General features: G+C 34.5%; 4 non-coding genes across 4 annotated transcripts; all 4 read left to right on the forward strand.

Annotated features, from left to right (window-relative positions):
* Nucleotides 1–1,154: 1,154 nt before the first annotated feature.
* trnak-uuu (transfer RNA lysine (anticodon UUU)) lies at nucleotides 1,155–1,227 on the forward strand. The gene has a single exon. It is a non-coding gene; the product is annotated as a tRNA-Lys (tRNA).
* Nucleotides 1,228–2,087: 860 nt separating this feature from the next.
* Nucleotides 2,088–2,160, forward strand: trnak-uuu (transfer RNA lysine (anticodon UUU)). Its single transcript has one exon. It is a non-coding gene; the product is annotated as a tRNA-Lys (tRNA).
* An 819-nt stretch (nucleotides 2,161–2,979) lies between these two features.
* Nucleotides 2,980–3,052, forward strand: trnak-uuu (transfer RNA lysine (anticodon UUU)). The gene has a single exon. It is a non-coding gene; the product is annotated as a tRNA-Lys (tRNA).
* A 2,547-nt stretch (nucleotides 3,053–5,599) lies between these two features.
* On the forward strand, nucleotides 5,600–5,672 carry trnak-uuu (transfer RNA lysine (anticodon UUU)). The gene has a single exon. It is a non-coding gene; the product is annotated as a tRNA-Lys (tRNA).
* The last annotated feature ends 328 nt before the right edge of the window (nucleotides 5,673–6,000 follow it).

Here is a 6,000-nt window from a genome sequence, read left to right on the forward strand (position 1 = left end):
TTCTTTCTTTCTTTCTTTCTTTCTTTCTTTTTTAACCTTTCCCAATTTTGGAAAAAATGCAAAAAATAAAACCTTCCCTGGAAGTGAATCAAACCAGGCCACAGAGGTTAGAGCACCGAATGCTAACCACTAGACGACCCGGAATGTTGAGCTGTTTGATTTTTTCTTTCTTTCTTTCTTTCTTTCTTTTTCTTTCTTTTTTTTTTACCCTTTCCCAATTTTGGAAAAAATGCAAAAAATAAAACCTTCCTTGGAGGTGAATCAAACCAGGCCACAGAGATTAGATTACCGAATGCTAACCACTAGACTACCAGGAATGTTAAGCTATTTAATTTTTTCTTTATCTTTTTCTTTCTTTCTTTCTTTCTTTCTTTCTTTCTTTCTTTCTTTCTTTCTTTCTTTTTTACCCTTTCCCAATTTTGGAAAAAATGCAAAAAATAAAACCTTCCCTGGAAGTGAATCAAACCAGGCCACAGAGGTTAGAGCACCGAATGCTAACCACTAGACGACCCGGAATGTTGAGCTGTTTGATTTTTTCTTTCTTTATCTTTTTCTTTTTCTTTCTTTCTTTCTTTCTTTCTTTCTTTCTTTCTTTCTTTCTTTCTTTCTTTCTTTCTTTCTTTCTTTCTTTCTTTCTTTCTTTCTTTTCTTTTCTTTTTTTATTCTTTCTTTCTTTCTTTCTTTCTTTCTTTCTTTCTTTTTTACCCTTTCCCAATTTTGGAAAAAATGCAAAAAATAAAACCTTCCCTGGAAGTGAATCAAACCAGGCCACAGAGGTTAGAGCACCGAATGCTAACCACTAGACGACCCGGAATGTTGAGCTGTTTGATTTTTTCTTTCTTTATCTTTTTCTTTTTCTTTCTTTCTTTCTTTCTTTCTTTCTTTCTTTCTTTCTTTCTTTTTTACCCTTTCCCAATTTTGGAAAAAATGCAAAAAATAAAACCTTCCCTGTAAGTGAATCAAACCAGGCCACAGAGGTTAGAGCACCGAATGCTAACCACTAGACGACCCGGAATGTTGAGCTATTTGTTTTTTTCTTTCTTTATCTTTTTCTTTTTCTTTCTTTTTCTTTCTTTCTTTCTTTTCTTTTTTTTCTTTTTTTATTCTTTCTGTATATCTTTTTTTCTGCCCAAGTAAGCGTTTTTATTTAATTAGCCCGGATAGCTCAGTCGGTAGAGCATCAGACTTTTAATCTGAGGGTACAGGGTTCAAGTCCCTGTTTGGGCGAGGCTATTTTTTTTAACCTTCCCCACTTTGTTGGAGAAAATGCAAAAAAAAAACCTTCCCTGGAAGTGAATCAAACCAGTCCACAGCGGTTAGAGCACCGAATGCTAACCACTAGACGACCAGGAATGTTGAGCTGTTTGATTTTTTCTTTCTTTATCTTTTTCTTTTTCTTTCTTTCTTTCTTTCTTTCTTTCTTTCTTTCTTTCTTTTTTAACCTTTCCCAATTTTGGAAAAAATGCAAAAAATAAAACCTTCCCTGGAAGTGAATCAAACCAGGCCACAGAGGTTAGAGCACCGAATGCTAACCACTAGACGACCCGGAATGTTGAGCTGTTTGATTTTTTCTTTCTTTCTTTCTTTCTTTCTTTTTCTTTCTTTTTTTTTTACCCTTTCCCAATTTTGGAAAAAATGCAAAAAATAAAACCTTCCCTGGAGGTGAATCAAACCAGGCCACAGAGGTTAGATTACCGAATGCTAACCACTAGACTACCAGGAATGTTGAGCTATTTGATTTTTTCTTTCTTTCTTTCTTTCTTTCTTTCTTTCTTTCTTTCTTTCTTTCTTTCTTTCTTTCTTTCTTTCTTTCTTTCTTTCTTTCTTTTTTACCCTTTCCCAATTTTGGAAAAAATGCAAAAAAAAAAACCCTTCCCTGGAAGTGAATCAAACCAGGCCACAGAGGTTAGAGCACCGAATGCTAACCACTAGACGACCCGGAATGTTGAGCTATTTGTTTTTTTCTTTCTTTATCTTTTACTTTTTCTTTCTTTTTCTTTCTTTCTTTCTTTCTTTTCTTTTTTTTCTTTTTTTTTTTCTTTCTGTATATCTTTTTTTCTGCCCAAGTAAGCGTTTTTATTTAATGAGCCCGGATAGCTCAGTCGGTAGAGCATCAGACTTTTAATCTGAGGGTACAGGGTTCAAGTCCCTGTTTGGGCGAGGCTATTTTTTTTAACCTTCCCCACTTTGTTGGAGAAAATGCAAAAAAAAAACCTTCCCTGGAAGTGAATCAAACCAGTCCACAGCGGTTAGAGCACCGAATGCTAACCACTAGACGACCAGGAATGTTGAGCTGTTTGATTTTTTCTTTCTTTATCTTTTTCTTTTTCTTTCTTTCTTTCTTTCTTTCTTTCTTTCTTTCTTTTTTACCCTTTCCCAATTTTGGAAAAAATGCAAAAAATAAAACCTTCCCTGGAAGTGAATCAAACCAGGCCACAGAGGTTAGAGCACCGAATGCTAACCACTAGACGACCCGGAATGTTGAGCTGTTTGATTTTTTCTTTCTTTCTTTCTTTCTTTCTTTTTCTTTCTTTTTTTTTTACCCTTTCCCAATTTTGGAAAAAATGCAAAAAATAAAACCTTCCCTGGAGGTGAATCAAACCAGGCAACAGAGGTTAGATTACCGAATGCTAACCACTAGACTACCAGGAATGTTGAGCTATTTGATTTTTTCTTTATCTTTTTCTTTCTTTCTTTCTTTCTTTCTTTCTTTCTTTCTTTTTTACCCTTTCCCAATTTTGGAAAAAATGCAAAAAAAAAAACCCTTCCCTGGAAGTGAATCAAACCAGGCCACAGAGGTTAGAGCACCGAATGCTAACCACTAGACGACCCGGAATGTTGAGCTATTTGTTTTTTTCTTTCTTTATCTTTTACTTTTTCTTTCTTTTTCTTTCTTTCTTTCTTTCTTTTCTTTTTTTTCTTTTTTTATTCTTTCTGTATATCTTTTTTTCTGCCCAAGTAAGCGTTTTTATTTAATGAGCCCGGATAGCTCAGTCGGTAGAGCATCAGACTTTTAATCTGAGGGTACAGGGTTCAAGTCCCTGTTTGGGCGAGGCTATTTTTTTTAACCTTCCCCACTTTGTTGGAGAAAATGCAAAAAAAAAACCTTCCCTGGAAGTGAATCAAACCAGTCCACAGCGGTTAGAGCACCGAATGCTAACCACTAGACGACCAGGAATGTTGAGCTGTTTGATTTTTTCTTTCTTTATCTTTTTCTTTTTCTTTCTTTCTTTCTTTCTTTCTTTCTTTCTTTCTTTCTTTTTTACCCTTTCCCAATTTTGGAAAAAATGCAAAAAATAAAACCTTCCCTGGAAGTGAATCAAACCAGGCCACAGAGGTTAGAGCACCGAATGCTAAACACTAGACGACCCGGAATGTTGAGCTATTTGATTTTTTCTTTCTTTATCTTTTATTTTTTCTTTCTTTCTTTCTTTCTTTCTTTCTTTCTTTCTTTCTTTCTTTCTTTCTTTCTTTCTTTCTTTCTTTCTTTCTTTTCTTTTCTTTTTTTATTCTTTCTTTCTTTCTTTCTTTCTTTTTTAACCTTTCCCAATTTTGGAAAAAATGCAAAAAATAAAACCTTCCCTGGAAGTGAATCAAACCAGGCCACAGAGGTTAGAGCACCGAATGCTAACCACTAGACGACCCGGAATGTTGAGCTGTTTGATTTTTTCTTTCTTTCTTTCTTTCTTTCTTTCTTTCTTTCTTTTTTACCCTTTCCCAATTTTGGAAAAAATGCAAAAAATAAAACCTTCCCTGGAAGTGAATCAAACCAGGCCACAGAGGTTAGAGCACCGAATGCTAACAACTAGACGACCAGGAATGTTGAGCTATTTGATTTTTTCTTTCTTTAACTTTTTCTTTTTCTTTCTTTCTTTCTTTCTTTCTTTCTTTCTTTCTTTCTTTCTTTCTTTCTTTCTTTCTTTCTTTTTTACCCTTTCCCAATTTTGGAAAAAATGCAAAAAATAAAACCTTCCCTGGAAGTGAATCAAATCAGGCCACAGAGGTTAGAGCACCGAATGCTAACCACTAGACGACCCGGAATGTTCAGCTATTTGATTTTTTCTTTCTTTATCTTTTTCTTTTTCTTTCTTTCTTTCTTTCTTTTTTACCCTTTCCCAATTTTGGAAAAAATGCAAAAAATAAAACCTTCCCTGGAAGTGAATCAAATCAGGCCACAGAGGTTAGAGCACCGAATGTTAACCACTAGACGACCCGGAATGTTGAGCTATTTGATTTTTTCTTTCTTTATCTTTTTCTTTTTCTTTCTTTCTTTCTTTCTTTTTTACCCTTTCCCAATTTTGGAAAAAATGCAAAAAATAAAACCTTCCCTGGAAGTGAATCAAACCAGTCCACAGCGGTTAGAGCACCGAAAGCTAAACACTAGACGACCAGGAATGTTGAGCTGTTTGATTTTTTCTTACTTTTTCTTTTTCTTTTTCTTTTTCTTTTTCTTTTTCTTTCTTTCTTTTTCTTTCTTTCTTTTTTACCCTTTCCCAATTTTGGAAAAAATGCAAAAAATAAAACCTTCCCTGGAAGTGAATCAAACCAGTCCACAGCGGTTAGAGCACCGAATGCTAACCACTAGACGACCAGGAATGTTGAGCTGTTTGATTTTTTCTTACTTTTTCTTTTTCTTTTTCTTTTTCTTTTTCTTTCTTTCTTTCTTTCTTTCTTTCTTTCTTTCTTTTTTAACCTTTCCCAATTTTGGAAAAAATGCAAAAATAAAACCTTCCCTGGAAGTGAATCAAACCAGGCCACAGAGGTTAGAGCACCGAATGCTAACAACTAGACGACCAGGAATGTTGAGCTATTTGATTTTTTCTTTCTTTATCTTTTTCTTTTTCTTTCTTTCTTTCTTTCTTTCTTTTTTACCCTTTCCCAATTTTGGAAAAAATGCAAAAAATAAAACCTTCCCTGGAAGTGAATCAAACCAGGCCACAGAGGTTAGAGCACCGAATGCTAACCACTAGACGACCCGGAATGTTGAGCTGTTTGATTTTTTCTTTCTTTATCTTTTTCTTTTTCTTTCTTTCTTTCTTTCTTTCTTTCTTTCTTTCTTTCTTTCTTTCTTTCTTTCTTTCTTTTCTTTTCTTTTTTCATTCTTTCTTTCTTTCTTTCTTTCTTTCTTTCTTTTTTACCCTTTCCCAATTTTGGAAAAAATGCAAAAAATAAAACCTTCCCTGGAAGTGAATCAAACCAGGCCACAGAGGTTAGAGCACCGAATGCTAACCACTAGACGACCCGGAATGTTGAGCTGTTTGATTTTTTCTTTCTTTATCTTTTTCTTTTTCTTTCTTTCTTTCTTTCTTTCTTTCTTTCTTTCTTTCTTTCTTTCTTTCTTTTTTACCCTTTCCCAATTTTGGAAAAAATGCAAAAAATAAAACCTTCCCTGTAAGTGAATCAAACCAGGCCACAGAGGTTAGAGCACCGAATGCTAACCACTAGACGACCCGGAATGTTGAGCTATTTGTTTTTTTCTTTCTTTATCTTTTTCTTTTTCTTTCTTTTTCTTTCTTTCTTTCTTTCTTTTCTTTTTTTTCTTTTTTTATTCTTTCTGTATATCTTTTTTTCTGCCCAAGTAAGCGTTTTTATTTAATGAGCCCGGATAGCTCAGTCGGTAGAGCATCAGACTTTTAATCTGAGGGTACAGGGTTCAAGTCCCTGTTTGGGCGAGGCTATTTTTTTTAACCTTCCCCACTTTGTTGGAGAAAATGCAAAAAAAAAACCTTCCCTGGAAGTGAATCAAACCAGTCCACAGCGGTTAGAGCACCGAATGCTAACCACTAGACGACCAGGAATGTTGAGCTGTTTGATTTTTTCTTTCTTTATCTTTTTCTTTTTCTTTCTTTCTTTCTTTCTTTCTTTCTTTCTTTCTTTCTTTCTTTTTTAACCTTTCCCAATTTTGGAAAAAATGCAAAAAATAAAACCTTCCCTGGAAGTGAATCAAACCAGGCCACAGAGGTTAGAGCACCGAATGCTAACCACTAGACGACCCGGAAT

The sequence above is a fragment of the Acipenser ruthenus genome, chromosome 23 (assembly GCF_902713425.1).
Source record: "Acipenser ruthenus chromosome 23, fAciRut3.2 maternal haplotype, whole genome shotgun sequence".
NCBI classification, from domain to species: domain Eukaryota; kingdom Metazoa; phylum Chordata; class Actinopteri; order Acipenseriformes; family Acipenseridae; genus Acipenser; species Acipenser ruthenus.